Below are 14,207 nucleotides of genomic sequence, written 5' to 3'. Positions count from 1 at the left end.
GACTGGCCAGTGACTCCTCCTTGTTGCTTTCTTTGTTCCCTCCAGCCTTGCCGCCAAAAGTGGGGGCCGTGGCCGGAGGGGGCGGGCAACTCCACTAAGCTGGAGTGCCCTGCTGGGCTGTGACAAAGGGGTGAGCCTTTGAGGCTCACCGCCAGGTGTCACAGCTCCTGCCTGGGGGAGGTGTTAGCATCTCCACCCAGTGCAGGCTTTGTTACTGGCCTCAGAGTGACAAAGGCACTCTCCCCATGGGGCCAGCAACATGTCTCTAGTGTGGCAGGCTGCTGGAACCAGTCAGCCTACACAGATAGTTGGTTAAGTTTCAGGGGGCACCTCTAAGGTGCCCTCTGTGGTGTATTTTACAATAAAATGTACACTGGCATCAGTGTGCATTTATTGTGCTGAGAAGTTTGATACCAAACTTCCCAGTTTTCAGTGTAGCCATTATGGTGCTGTGGAGTTCGTGTAAAATAGACTCCCAGACCATATACTCTTATGGCTACCCTGCACTTACAATGTCTAAGGTTTTGTTTAGACACTGTAGGGGCACAGTGCTCATGCACTGGTACCCTCACCTATGGTATAGTGCACCCTGCCTTAGGGCTGTAAGGCCTGCTAGAGGGGTGTCTTACCTATACTGCATAGGCAGTGAGAGGCTGGCATGGCACCCTGAGGGGAGTGCCATGTCGTCTTACTCATTTTGTTCTCACTAGCACACACAGGCTTGTAAGCAGTGTGTCTGTGCTGAGTGAGGGGTCTCTAGGGTGGCATAAGACATGCTGCAGCCCTTAGAGACCTTTCTTGGCATCAGGGCCCTTGGTACTAGAAGTACCAGATACAAGGGACTTATCTGAATGCCAGGGTGTGCCAATTGTGGATACAATGGTACCTTTTAGGTGAAGGAACACTGGTGCTGGGGCCTGGTTAGCAGGGTCCCAGCACACTTCTCAGTCAAGTCAGCATCAGTATCAGGCAAAAAGTGGGGGGTAACTGCAACAGGGAGCCATTTCTTTACAGGCATTTTGCCTCTTAGTCTTCTCCCCCTTCTAAAGGGGTGGTGTATGGAATCTGGCTGGACCATGAGCCAGATAACAGAGAGGTTATGTCGCAGGGGTTACATGGGAGCCCCATGGTAGGCCTTGTAGCCTCCATGCCGAAAAAGGGTCTGGTGCAGGGGTGGAAATAAGGGTGCATTCCTTACATTCTTCACTCTGTCTTTCCTACCCAGTCAGTGATCTGGTTCCCTGGTATGGACTTTGGTGCAGCACAATTCAATGGAGACGTTACACAGTATTTAGTTTTGCGTCGAAAGGCTGATACTCGTTAGTGGGCTATTAGCGGAAGAGGAAAGCTCTAAATCACGCAATTCATCCTACTGCCTAGAGGGGATTGAGTCTGCAGTTTAGTGAGCATAATTCCCCTTGTCTGCAGTTTTGTTGAACAAGAGCAGAGGAAAGAGGAAAGCTCTAAATCACACAATTCATCCTACTGCCTAGAGGGGATTGAGTCTGCAGTTTAGTGAGCATATTTCCCCTTGTCTGCAAACAGTTTTGTTGAACAAGAGCAAATTATTGTATTCTTCTGTGGTGGTAGTATGGCTTTACAGGTTACCATTTACTTTTGGAGTTTGCATTGATGTGCTCGTCGGAAGCCCAGAACTTCTCACTTCCTAAAAGATGAGTATGTTATAGATTCCGGCTGGGGCCATTAGTTGCAGCCTGGATCCCAACTGGTGGCAGTATTCAGACAGGCTCTTGACAATTAAAAGCAAACTACTTCACACACCCATCACAAAACTGTTCAAGATTTCTTTCTGAATAATCGATTTGCTTGTAGGTATAAATCACCACATCCTTTCTGCGATGAATATCAGCGGATTTGAGCCTGTTGTGTAAAGTTGGGAGAAAAGTGGCCAACCGAAGAACCAGTTCCAGAGAACGAGAAAAAGTACATCAAGTGCAGCGGGCGGCAGACAGGACACCTGCAGTGCAACAGAGGGGAGCGTCACAGGCAGGAAGGCTGTGGATATCTAACATACTGCTCGAGTGAGGACAGCCAGAGCAATAAAGTGCTGATCAGTCGAGGTCAGGCACACACATCACAGCATGCGAACATTGGGGCTGACCTACAATACAAAGTATGCAGTTGCACCTAGAAGCAAGGTCAGAAAATTCAGTGGTCCTTTTTTGTTTACACGCTAAATCGTAGACACAAAAACGTCCAATGTTCTAAAAGACGAGTGATAACTTATACTGGTACAACAAGACTAGCATGCAATTACAGCTTACTGAATTAAATGCTATGGGGACCCAAGAAATGAAGAGCACTGGGACTAGTTTTGTGGAAGTTGCAAACTGGTGTCAGAGTTATTTTCACAAAGTGCAATGAAAAGCTATAGAGAAACTGTGGGGCTTAACCATGGCAGCGCTGCGGAGTGCGCAACCACCTAGTGCAATTTTCCACCATGCAGACAAAACAAAATAAGCGAAAACAATAGCACAGAGCTTTCAAACATCACTTGGTAGACATTGATAGAAAGCGATTTGAAGTACCGTTTAATTCCCTGGGTTCTGAGGGACAAAGAAATGCAATCACTTACTGGAAATTGAGCCAAAATCAGCTGAATTTGGCAAGTGGCAGGAGTACACTGGAGCTGTGAATCAAGAGAAATAGCAATTTAAATAGGACCACGTTTCAAAGTAATAGCCCACAGCTTCTAGTAGAAACAAGGGAAGCAGGAATCTAATGACAGATATATGGCTGTACTAAGGATTTCCAGCTGATACACAGTGAAACTGGAATCTGCATAGACCGATATGTCAGAGGCCAAATTGAGACTAATGCTCAATCAAAAAATGTTCATGAAAGATCGCTCTGTGGCCAAAATCCAAACCTGAAGAAAAATATTACAACAGCCAAGCGGTTCGAGAAGTTAATGTAACCTGCTCGGGGGTTCGCAAGAAAAAGCATAATTGATTCACGCTACTGTCAATGTTGTGTGTAAAGAGAAATAAGGTCTTATGCAATGGAAGGGAGAAAGGGAGCTATCTGTTTAAAATGTGGTTCAAGGACATGAGGTAAGCTATTCCGATTGTCCAGCAGTGGGAAAGGAGTGCAAAATACTGGCCACTTTTAAAAGTGTGTTTAGGGAACATGATAGCACAGTGAGATTAAGTCACAGAAAGGAGAAAATAAATGATGTGAATAAAGGAGTATCACAATGGATGTTAGCAGCAGATAAAGAGGTATAACTGATTCAGCTTTACCGTCAACTATTTTATCTCAATGCATGTTTAAAGAATTTCTGATGAATGTGCCATTGAAGACCGCCTATATTAAGTGTGTAGCGTTTGCTGAGTACTACATCAATATTTAGGGCTAGTATGAAGACCACTTAGGAGATTAAGGACAGGGGCAGTTACACAATAATGTATCTGACCACACACACCTAATTACGTGGGTTGATTAGGGACCACACTGACACCACGTACAGAAACAAAGTGTTGCTGGTGGAGCAGATAAATGCCTCTGCCAGTGAAATATATTTTGAAATGTTTTGGAGATGTTTTCTATGACAAAGTTCTTTGTATAAAAGGTTTTGAGCACACATTTTGCAGAAAGGTGCCATCCTGTTGAACACAAGAGATGTGTGTAAGGAAATGCCTCCTTGGCATGGTTGCCCCCTGACTTTTTGCCTTTGCTGATGCTATGTTTACAATTGAAAGTGTGCTGAGGCCTGCTAACCAGGCCCCAGCACCAGTGTTCTTTCCCTAACCTGTACTTTTGTATCCACAATTGGCAGACCCTGGCATCCAGATAAGTCCCTTGTAACTGGTACTTCTAGTACCAAGGGCCCTGATGCCAAGGAAGGTCTCTAAGGGCTGCAGCATGTCTTATGCCACCCTGGAGACCTCTCACTCAGCACAGACACACTGCTTGCCAGCTTGTGTGTGCTAGTGAGAACAAAACGAGTAAGTCGACATGGCACTCCCCTCAGGGTGCCATGCCAGCCTCTCACTGCCTATGCAGTATAGGTAAGACACCCCTCTAGCAGGCCTTACAGCCCTAAGGCAGGGTGCACTATACCATAGGTGAGGGTACCAGTGCATGAGCATGGTACCCCTACAGTGTCTAAACAAAACCTTAGACATTGTAAGTGCAGGGTAGCCATAAGAGTATATGGTCTGGGAGTCTGTCAAACACGAACTCCCCAGCACCATAATGGCTACACTGAAAGCTGGGAAGTTTGGTATCAAACTTCTCAGCACAATAAATGCACACTGATGCCAGTGTACATTTTATTGTAAAATACACCCCAGAGGGCACCTTAGAGGTGCCCCCTGAAACTTAACCGACTATCTGTGTAGGCTGACTAGTTTTAGCAGCCTGCCACAAACCGAGACATGTTGCTGGCCCCATGGGGAGAGTGCCTTTGTCACTCTGAGGCCAGTAACAAAGCCTGCACTGGGTGGAGATGCTAACACCTCCCCCAGGCAGGAATTGTCACACCTGGCGGTGAGCCTCAAAGGCTCACCTCCTTTGTGCCAACCCAGCAGGACACTCCAGCTAGTGGAGTTGCCCGCCCCCTCCGGCCAGGCCCCACTTTTTGGCGGCAAGGCCGGAGAAGATAATGAGAAAAACAAGGAGGAGTCACTGACCAGTCAGGACAGCCCCCAAGGTGTCCTGAGCTGAGGTGACTCTAACTTTTAGAAATCCTCCATCTTGCAGATGGAGGATTCCCCCAATAGGGTTAGGAATGTGACCCCCTCCCCTTGGGAGGAGGCACAAAGAGGGTGTACCCACCCTCAGGGCTAGTAGCCATTGGCTACTAACCCCCCAGACCTAAACACGCCCTTAAATTTAGTATTTAAGGGCTACCCTGAACCCTAGAAAATTAGATTCCTGCAACTACAAGAAGAAGGACTGCCCAGCTGAAAACCCCTGCAGCGGAAGACCAGAAGACGACAACTGCCTTGGCTCCAGAAACTCACCGGCCTGTCTCCTGCCTTCCAAAGATCCTGCTCCAGCGACGCCTTCCAAAGGGACCAGCGACCTCGACATCCTCTGAGGACTGCCCCTGCTTCGAAAAGACAAGAAACTCCCGAGGACAGCGGACCTGCTCCAAGAAAAGCTGCAACTTTGTTTCCAGCAGCTTTAAAGAACCCTGCAAGCTCCCCGCAAGAAGCGTGAGACTTGCCACACTGCACCCGGCGACCCCGACTCGGCTGGTGGCGATCCAACACCTCAGGAGGGACCCCAGGACTACTCTGATACTGTGAGTACCAAAACCTGTCCCCCCTGAGCCCCCACAGCGCCGCCTGCAGAGGGAATCCCGAGGCTTCCCCTGACCGCGACTCTTTGAACCTAAAGTCCCGACGCCTGGGAGAGACCCTGCACCCGCAGCCCCCAGGACCTGAAGGACCGGACTTTCACTGGAGAAGTGACCCCCAGGAGTCCCTCTCCCTCGCCCAAGTGGAGGTTTCCCCGAGGAATCCCCCCCTTGCCTGCCTGCAGCGCTGAAGAGATCCCGAGATCTCTCATAGACTAACATTGAAAACCCGACGCTTGTTTCTACACTGCACCCGGCCGCCCCCGCGCTGCTGAGGGTGAAATTTCTGTGTGGACTTGTGTCCCCCCCGGTGCCCTACAAAACCCCCCTGGTCTGCCCTCCGAAGACGCGGGTACTTACCTGCAAGCAGACCGGAACCGGGGCACCCCCTTCTCTCCATTCTAGCCTATGTGTTTTGGGCACCACTTTGAACTCTGCACCTGACCGGCCCTGAGCTGCTGGTGTGGTGACTTTGGGGTTGCTCTGAACCCCCAACGGTGGGCTACCTTGGACCAAGAACTGAACCCTGTAAGTGTCCTACTTACCTGGTAAAACTAACAAAAACTTACCTCCCCCAGGAACTGTGAAAATTGCACTAAGTGTCCACTTTTAAAACAGCTATTTGTCAATAACTTGAAAAGTATACATGCAATTTTGATGATTTGAAGTTCCTAAAGTACTTACCTGCAATACCTTTCGAATGAGATATTACATGTAGAATTTGAACCTGTGGTTCTTAAAATAAACTAAGAAAAGATATTTTTCTATATAAAAACCTATTGGCTGGATTTGTCTCTGAGTGTGTGTACCTCATTTAGTGTCTATGTGTATGTACAACAAATGCTTAACACTACTCCTTGGATAAGCCTACTGCTCGACCACACTACCACAAAATAGAGCATTAGTATTATCTATTTTTACCACTATTTTACCTCTAAGGGGAACCCTTGGACTCTGTGCATGCTATTCCTTACTTTGAAATAGCACATACAGAGCCAACTTCCTACATTGGTGGATCAGCGGTGGGGTACAAGACTTTGCATTTGCTGGACTACTCAGCCAATACCTGATCACACGACAAATTCCAAAATTGTCATTAGAAATTGATTTTTGCAATTTGAAAAGTTTTCTAAATTCTTAAAAGACCTGCTAGGGCCTTGTGTTAGATCCTGTTTAGCATTTCTTTTAGAGTTTAAAAGTTTGTAAAAGTTTGAATTAGATTCTAGAACCAGTTGTAGATTCTTAAAAAATATTCCAACTTTTAGAAGCAAAATGTCTAGCACAGATGTGACTGTGGTGGAACTCGACACCACACCTTACCTCCATCTTAAGATGAGGGAGCTAAGGTCACTCTGTAAAATAAAGAAAATAACAATGGGCCCCAAACCTACCAAAATACAGCTCCAGGAGCTTTTGGCAGAGTTTGAAAAGGCCAACCCCTCTGAGGGTGGCAACTCAGAGGAAGAGGATAGTGACTTGGAGGACAATTCCCCCCTACCAGTCCTATCTAGGGAGAACAGGGTCCCTCAAACCCTGACTCCTAAAATAATAGTCAGAGATGCTGGTTCCCTCACAGGAGAGACCAACACCTCTGAAATCACTGAGGATAGCCCCAGTGAAGAGGACATCCAGTTAGCCAGGATGGCCAAAAGATTGGCTTTGGAAAGACAGATCCTAGCCATAGAGAGGGAAAGACAAGAGATGGGCCTAGGACCCATCAATGGTGGCAGCAACATAAATAGGGTCAGAGATTCTCCTGACATGTTGAAAATCCCTAAAGGGATTGTAACTAAATATGAAGATGGTGATGACATCACCAAATGGTTCACAGCTTTTGAGAGGGCTTGTGTAACCAGAAAAGTGAACAGATCTCACTGGGGTGCTCTCCTTTGGGAAATGTTCACAGGAAAGTGTAGGGATAGACTCCTCACACTCTCTGGACAAGATGCAGAATCTTATGACCTCATGAAGGGTACCCTGATTGAGGGCTTTGGATTCTCCACTGAGGAGTACAGGATTAGGTTCAGGGGGGCTCAAAAATCCTCGAGCCAGACCTGGGTTGACTTTGTTGACTACTCAGTGAAAACACTAGATGGTTGGATTCAAGGCAGTGGTGTAAGTAATTATGATGGGCTGTACAATTTATTTGTGAAAGAACACCTGTTAAGTAATTGTTTCAATGATAAACTGCATCAGCATCTGGTAGACCTAGGACCAATTTCTCCCCAAGAATTGGGAAAGAAGGCGGACCATTGGGTCAAGACAAGGGTGTCCAAGACTTCAACAGGGGGTGACCAAAAGAAAGGGGTCACAAAGACTCCCCAGGGGAAGGGTGATGAGACAACCAAAACTAAAAATAGTAAAGAGTCTTCTACAGGCCCCCAAAAACCTGCACAGGAGGGTGGGCCCAGAGCCTCTTCACAAAACAATGGGTACAAGGGTAAAAACTTTGATCCCAAAAAGGCCTGGTGTCATAGCTGTAAACAGCATGGACACCAAACTGGAGACAAGGCCTGTCCCAAGAAAGGTTCCACTCCAAACTCCCATCCAGGTAACACTGGTATGGCTAGTCTCCAAGTGGGATCAACAGTGTGCCCAGAGCAAATCAGGGTCCACACTGAAGCTATTCTAGTTTCTGAGGGTGGGGTGGATTTAGCCACACTAGCTGTCTGGCCGCCTAACATGCAAAAATACAGACAGCAACTCTTAATTAATGGGACTAGAATAGAGGGCCTGAGGGATACAGGTGCCAGTGTCACCATGGTGACAGAGAAACTGGTTTCCCCTGGCCAATACCTGACTGGAAAAACTTACACAGTCACCAACGCTGACAATCAGAGAAAAGTACATCCCATGGCAATGGTTACTTTAGAATGGGGAGGGGTCAATGGCCTGAAACAGGTGGTGGTCTCCTCAAATATCCCAGTGGACTGTCTGCTTGGAAATGACCTGGAGTCCTCAGCATGGGCTGAGGTAGAACTAAAAACCCATGCAGCAATGCTGGGTATCCCTGAACTAGTGTGTGTGAAAACAAGAGCACAGTGCAAGGCACAGGGTGAACAAATAGAGCTGGAGTCTGGAAGAATGGCCCAGCCTACCAAGAGAACAGGAAAGTCAGTTGGGAAACCAACTGCAACACAGCAAAAGAAAGGGAACCTCTCTTCTCAGGAAGAAGTTCTGCCCTCTGAGGGAACTGAGCCTTTGGAGCTTGAACCTTATCAGGTTGAGCTCTTAGGCCCAGGGGGACCCTCAAGGGAGGAGCTGTGTAAGGGACAAGAAACCTGTCCCTCCCTTGAAGGCCTTAGGCAGCAAGCTGCTGAAGAGTCCAAAGGCAAGAAAAATGGAACGCATAGGGTCTATTGGGAAGATGGACTCCTGTACACTGAGGCCAGAGACCCCAAACCTGGTGCCACTAGGAGAGTGGTAGTGCCTCAGCTGTTCAGAGAGTTCATCCTAACATTGGCCCATGACATTCCCCTTGCTGGACATTTGGGACAAACCAAGACGTGGGAGAGGTTAGTCAACCACTTCTACTGGCCCAATATGTCCAACATGGTTAAGGAGTTTTGCCTCTCCTGCCCCACCTGTCAAGCCAGTGGTAAGACAGGTGGACATCCAAAGGCCCCCCTCATTCCACTTCCAGTGGTGGGGGTTCCCTTTGAAAGAGTGGGTGTGGACATAGTTGGTCCACTAGAACCTCCCACAGCCTCAGGAAATATGTATATCCTGGTAGTAGTGGATCATGCTACCAGGTATCCTGAAGCTATTCCCCTTAGGTCGACTACTGCCCCTGCAGTAGCCAAGGCCCTCATTGGTATCTTTACCAGAGTGGGTTTCCCTAAGGAGGTGGTGTCTGACAGAGGTACCAACTTCATGTCAGCATACCTAAAGCACATGTGGAATGAGTGTGGAGTGACTTATAAATTCACTACACCATACCATCCACAAACTAATGGCTTGGTTGAGAGATTCAACAAGACATTAAAAGGCATGATCATGGGGCTCCCAGAAAAGCTCAAAAGGAGATGGGATGTCCTCTTGCCATGTCTGCTTTTCGCTTACAGAGAGGTGCCACAGAAGGGAGTAGGATTCTCACCCTTTGAACTTCTGTTTGGTCATCCTGTAAGGGGACCCCTTGCTCTTGCTAAAGAAGGCTGGGAGAGACCTCTCCATGAGCCAAAACAAGACATAGTGGACTATGTACTTGGCCTTCGCTCTAGGATGGCAGAGTACATGGAAAAGGCAACCAAAAACCTTGAGGCCAGCCAACAGCTCCAGAAGTTTTGGTATGACCAAAAGGCTGCACTGGTTGAGTTCCAACCAGGGCAGAAAGTCTGGGTTCTGGAGCCTGTGGCTCCCAGGGCACTCCAGGACAAATGGAGTGGCCCTTACCCAGTACTGGAGAGGAAGAGTCAGGTCACCTACTTGGTGGACCTGGGCACAAGCAGGAGCCCCAAGAGGGTGATCCATGTAAACCGCCTTAAGCTCTTCCACGACAGGGCTGATGTCAATCTGTTGATGGTAACAGATGAGGATCAGGAGGCAGAGAGTGAACCTCTCCCTGATCTTCTGTCATCAGACCCAAAAGATGGTACAGTAGATGGAGTGATCTACTCAGACACCCTCTCTGGCCAACAGCAAGCTGATTGTAGGAGAGTCCTACAACAGTTTCCTGAACTCTTCTCCTTAACCCCTGGTCAGACACACCTGTGTACCCATGATGTGGACACAGGAGACAGCATGCCTGTCAAGAACAAAATCTTTAGACAATCTGACCATGTTAAAGAAAGCATCAAGATGGAAGTCCACAAGATGCTGGAATTGGGAGTAATTGAGCGCTCTGACAGCCCCTGGGCTAGCCCAGTGGTCTTAGTCCCCAAACCTCACACCAAAGACGGAAAGAAAGAGATGAGGTTTTGTGTGGACTACAGAGGGCTCAATTCTGTCACCAAGACAGATGCCCATCCAATTCCAAGAGCTGATGAGCTCATTGATAAATTAGGTGCTGCCAAATTTCTAAGTACCTTTGACTTGACAGCAGGGTACTGGCAAATAAAAATGGCACCTGGAGCAAAAGAAAAGACAGCATTCTCCACACCTGATGGGCATTATCAGTTTACTGTTATGCCCTTTGGTTTAAAGAATGCCCCTGCCACCTTCCAAAGGTTGGTGAATCAAGTCCTTGCTGGCTTGGAGTCCTTTAGCACAGCTTATCTTGATGATATTGCTGTCTTTAGCTCCACCTGGCAGGATCACCTGGTCCACCTGAGGAAGGTTTTGAAGGCTCTGCAATCTGCAGGCCTCTCTATCAAGGCATCCAAATGCCAGATAGGGCAGGGAACTGTGGTTTACTTGGGACACCTTGTAGGTGGAGGCCAAGTTCAGCCACTCCAACCCAAGATCCAGACTATTCTGGACTGGGTAGCTCCAAAAACCCAGACTCAAGTCAGGGCATTCCTTGGCTTGACTGGGTATTACAGGAGGTTTGTGAAGGGATATGGATCCATTGTGACAGCCCTCACTGAACTCACCTCCAAGAAAATGCCCAAGAAAGTGAACTGGACTGTGGAATGCCAACAGGCCTTTGACACCCTGAAACAAGCAATGTGCTCAGCACCAGTTCTAAAAGCTCCAGATTATTCTAAGCAGTTCATTGTGCAGACTGATGCCTCTGAACATGGGATAGGGGCAGTTTTGTCCCAAACAAATGATGATGGCCTTGACCAGCCTGTTGCTTTCATTAGCAGGAGGTTACTCCCCAGGGAGCAGCGTTGGAGTGCCATTGAGAGGGAGGCCTTTGCTGTGGTTTGGTCCCTGAAGAAGCTGAGACCATACCTCTTTGGGACTCACTTCCTAGTTCAAACTGACCACAGACCTCTCAAATGGCTGATGCAAATGAAAGGTGAAAATCCTAAACTGTTGAGGTGGTCCATCTCCCTACAGGGAATGGACTTTATAGTGGAACACAGACCTGGGACTGCCCATGCCAATGCAGATGGCCTTTCCAGGTTCTTCCACTTAGAAAATGAAGACTCTCTTGGGAAAGGTTAGTCTCATCCTCTTTCGTTTGGGGGGGGGTTGTGTAAGGAAATGCCTCCTTGGCATGGTTGCCCCCTGACTTTTTGCCTTTGCTGATGCTATGTTTACAATTGAAAGTGTGCTGAGGCCTGCTAACCAGGCCCCAGCACCAGTGTTCTTTCCCTAACCTGTACTTTTGTATCCACAATTGGCAGACCCTGGCATCCAGATAAGTCCCTTGTAACTGGTACTTCTAGTACCAAGGGCCCTGATGCCAAGGAAGGTCTCTAAGGGCTGCAGCATGTCCTATGCCACCCTGGAGACCTCTCACTCAGCACAGACACACTGCTTGCCAGCTTGTGTGTGCTAGTGAGAACAAAACGAGTAAGTCGACATGGCACTCCCCTCAGGGTGCCATGCCAGCCTCTCACTGCCTATGCAGTATAGGTAAGACACCCCTCTAGCAGGCCTTACAGCCCTAAGGCAGGGTGCACTATACCATAGGTGAGGGTACCAGTGCATGAGCATGGTACCCCTACAGTGTCTAAACAAAACCTTAGACATTGTAAGTGCAGGGTAGCCATAAGAGTATATGGTCTGGGAGTCTGTCAAACACGAACTCCCCAGCACCATAATGGCTACACTGAAAGCTGGGAAGTTTGGTATCAAACTTCTCAGCACAATAAATGCACACTGATGCCAGTGTACATTTTATTGTAAAATACACCACAGAGGGCACCTTAGAGGTGCCCCCTGAAACTTAACCGACTATCTGTGTAGGCTGACTAGTTTTAGCAGCCTGCCACAAACCGAGACATGTTGCTGGCCCCATGGGGAGAGTGCCTTTGTCACTCTGAGGCCAGTAACAAAGCCTGCACTGGGTGGAGATGCTAACACCTCCCCCAGGCAGGAATTGTCACACCTGGCGGTGAGCCTCAAAGGCTCACCTCCTTTGTGCCAACCCAGCAGGACACTCCAGCTAGTGGAGTTGCCCGCCCCCTCCGGCCAGGCCCCACTTTTTGGCAGCAAGGCCGGAGAAGATAATGAGAAAAACAAGGAGGAGTCACTGACCAGTCAGGACAGCCCCTAAGGTGTCCTGAGCTGAGGTGACTCTAACTTTTAGAAATCCTCCATCTTGCAGATGGAGGATTCCCCCAATAGGGTTAGGAATGTGACCCCCTCCCCTTGGGAGGAGGCACAAAGAGGGTGTACCCACCCTCAGGGCTAGTAGCCATTGGCTACTAACCCCCCAGACCTAAACACGCCCTTAAATTTAGTATTTAAGGGCTACCCTGAACCCTAGAAAATTAGATTCCTGCAACTACAAGAAGAAGGACTGCCCAGCTGAAAACCCCTGCAGCGGAAGACCAGAAGACGACAACTGCCTTGGCTCCAGAAACTCACCGGCCTGTCTCCTGCCTTCCAAAGATCCTGCTCCAGCGACGCCTTCCAAAGGGACCAGCGACCTCGACATCCTCTGAGGACTGCCCCTGCTTCGAAAAGACAAGAAACTCCCGAGGACAGCGGACCTGCTCCAAGAAAAGCTGCAACTTTGTTTCCAGCAGCTTTAAAGAACCCTGCAAGCTCCCCGCAAGAAGCGTGAGACTTGCCACACTGCACCCGGCGACCCCGACTCGGCTGGTGGCGATCCAACACCTCAGGAGGGACCCCAGGACTACTCTGATACTGTGAGTACCAAAACCTGTCCCCCCTGAGCCCCCACAGCGCCGCCTGCAGAGGGAATCCCGAGGCTTCCCCTGACCGCGACTCTTTGAACCTAAAGTCCCGACGCCTGGGAGAGACCCTGCACCCGCAGCCCCCAGGACCTGAAGGACCGGACTTTCACTGGAGAAGTGACCCCCAGGAGTCCCTCTCCCTCGCCCAAGTGGAGGTTTCCCCGAGGAATCCCCCCCTTGCCTGCCTGCAGCGCTGAAGAGATCCCGAGATCTCTCATAGACTAACATTGAAAACCCGACGCTTGTTTCTACACTGCACCCGGCCGCCCCCGCGCTGCTGAGGGTGAAATTTCTGTGTGGACTTGTGTCCCCCCCGGTGCCCTACAAAACCCCCCTGGTCTGCCCTCCGAAGACGCGGGTACTTACCTGCAAGCAGACCGGAACCGGGGCACCCCCTTCTCTCCATTCTAGCCTATGTGTTTTGGGCACCACTTTGAACTCTGCACCTGACCGGCCCTGAGCTGCTGGTGTGGTGACTTTGGGTTGCTCTGAACCCCCAACGGTGGGCTACCTTGGACCAAGAACTGAACCCTGTAAGTGTCCTACTTACCTGGTAAAACTAACAAAAACTTACCTCCCCCAGGAACTGTGAAAATTGCACTAAGTGTCCACTTTTAAAACAGCTATTTGTCAATAACTTGAAAAGTATACATGCAATTTTGATGATTTGAAGTTCCTAAAGTACTTACCTGCAATACCTTTCGAATGAGATATTACATGTAGAATTTGAACCTGTGGTTCTTAAAATAAACTAAGAAAATATATTTTTCTATATAAAAACCTATTGGCTGGATTTGTCTCTGAGTGTGTGTACCTCATTTATTGTCTATGTGTATGTACAACAAATGCTTAACACTACTCCTTGGATAAGCCTACTGCTCGACCACACTACCACAAAATAGAGCATTAGTATTATCTATTTTTACCACTATTTTACCTCTAAGGGGAACCCTTGGACTCTGTGCATGCTATTCCTTACTTTGAAATAGCACATACAGAGCCAACTTCCTACAATGTGCAACTCAATCTTAGGGGTGAAATGAGGGAGCTTTTGGGTGATGTGTGACCAAGAGATTATTAAGCCTGTTGCTGTATCACAGTTGATTTCTGCTGCCTTAGTGAAGGCG

The 14,207-nt window shown here is 48.5% G+C and overlaps 1 long non-coding RNA gene across 1 annotated transcript in view; it reads right to left on the bottom strand.

Moving 5' to 3' along the window:
* Positions 1-2,597: 2,597 nt before the first annotated feature.
* LOC138296450 (uncharacterized) overlaps positions 2,598-14,207 on the bottom strand; it is a 35,843-nt gene continuing 24,233 nt past the window's right edge. The window contains exon 6 of the long non-coding RNA XR_011203832.1: positions 2,598-2,650. This is a non-coding gene — a long non-coding RNA (uncharacterized lncRNA). The remainder of the gene's footprint in view (positions 2,651-14,207) is intronic.

This window comes from Pleurodeles waltl, chromosome 5, assembly GCF_031143425.1.
Source record: "Pleurodeles waltl isolate 20211129_DDA chromosome 5, aPleWal1.hap1.20221129, whole genome shotgun sequence".
Classification (NCBI taxonomy): domain Eukaryota; kingdom Metazoa; phylum Chordata; class Amphibia; order Caudata; family Salamandridae; genus Pleurodeles; species Pleurodeles waltl.
Note: the sequence above shows the minus strand (reverse complement) of the source record. Positions and strands in the feature narration are given on the sequence as shown.